Source organism: Chrysochloris asiatica, unplaced genomic scaffold, assembly GCF_000296735.1.
Source record: "Chrysochloris asiatica unplaced genomic scaffold, ChrAsi1.0 scaffold00142, whole genome shotgun sequence".
Taxonomy (NCBI): Eukaryota; Metazoa; Chordata; class Mammalia; order Afrosoricida; family Chrysochloridae; genus Chrysochloris; species Chrysochloris asiatica.
The window spans coordinates 110,861-112,443 of record NW_006408660.1 but is presented as its reverse complement, the minus strand read 5'-3'; positions in this window follow the sequence as shown (position 1 = coordinate 112,443).

Here is a 1,583-nt window from a genome sequence, read left to right as displayed (position 1 = left end):
AAAGCTGGACAGTGAATAAAGACGACCTTAGAAGAATTGATGCTTTTGAGTTATGGTGTTGGAGGAGAATATTGAAAGTGCCATGGGCTGCCAAAAGGACCAATAGATCCATTTTGGAAGAAGTGCAGCCAGAGTGCTCCTTGGAGGCCAAGGTAGCCAAACTTTGTCTGTCATACTTCTCACATATTGTCAGGAGGAACCAGTCACTGGAGAAGGATATCATGTTGGTAAGAGAAAAAGAGGAAGACCCTCAACGAGATGGATTGGCCAAGGGCAGCATCAATGGACTCAAGCGTGGCAACAATAGTGAGGTTGGTCTAGGATTGGGCAGTGTTTCATTCTGCTGTGTATAAGGTCGCTATGAGTCGGTACCAACTCAATGGCATCTAACAACAACAAAAAAAACACAACAGTTTCTTGGGGGATAATAATAGTGATGGAATTCCCGCCTTCCACGCAAGAAATCAAAGTTAAATTCTCAGCCAGTATACCTCATGCATAGCCACCACTTGTCTGTTGGTGGTAACTTGTATTGCTGACAGTGAACAGGCTTCAGTGGAACATCCAGATTAAGACAGAAGGAGAAGAAAAGTCTAGCAAACTCCTTCCAAAAACTCAGCCAACAAAATCCCTATGGGTCACAGAGGTTTGATCGGCAGTCAATCATGACCAACAATATATCTCTTTCATAGGGATATTTTGAGGACAGATGAGTTTATGTACGTCAAGCATTTAGAATAGTGCCTGGCACGTACTAAGTGCTACATAATAATTTGTCAATAATAATACATGATGAGGGAGAAGGAGTTGAGAATTATAACTTAGCTAACAAAGGTTTATTGAACATCCACTCTGTGCTGAACCCTGGGCTGAGTTTTGGGACTCAGCAGGGAACAAGAAAGATGAAAGTTCCTATGTTCCAAGGCCTTTCTTCTGGGTACCATGCATGATGGTGGTGGTAGTGTGCAATGGAGTCAGTTTCAACTCATAGTGACCATACATGGAATTTTTGACTCATAGCGACCATGCTATAAATCTTTATGGGAGCAGACAGTCTCATCTTTGTCCCATGGAATGGCTGGTAGTTTTGCACTGCTGACTTTGAGGTTAGCAGCCCGACTTGTAACCACTAAGCTGGAGTCCCAATAATCTGTTTCCCAAAGCACTGCAGTTAACAGGCTGCAGGGCATCCTTTCTGGTTCTACTGACCCCCTAGGCCACCATCCAAGCTCTGAGTTGGGCTGAACAGAAGGATGGTATCAGAGGACATAAAAGCTGCTTGATGTATATCTGGGCATTGAGCATGCAATTCTATCCACTTTTGTCTTTTCATATAGTGAAAAGATAAAATAATTATAGCAAAAACAATCACAAAGAATGTCTAAAATGCTTAATGAAGCAGTTGTGTCTAGGAAATAAGAGTTAACCGTCCAGAGCAAAAAACATTCAGAGAAGACATTAGAAGACAACAAAAGAAAATTAAATGTGTTCTCAGAAAATCCAATTCTAACATGTAAAATATAGAGAAAAAAACAGTGGAAGTAAATGAAGTCAAATTGACACATGTTAAATACTGCCAGAGA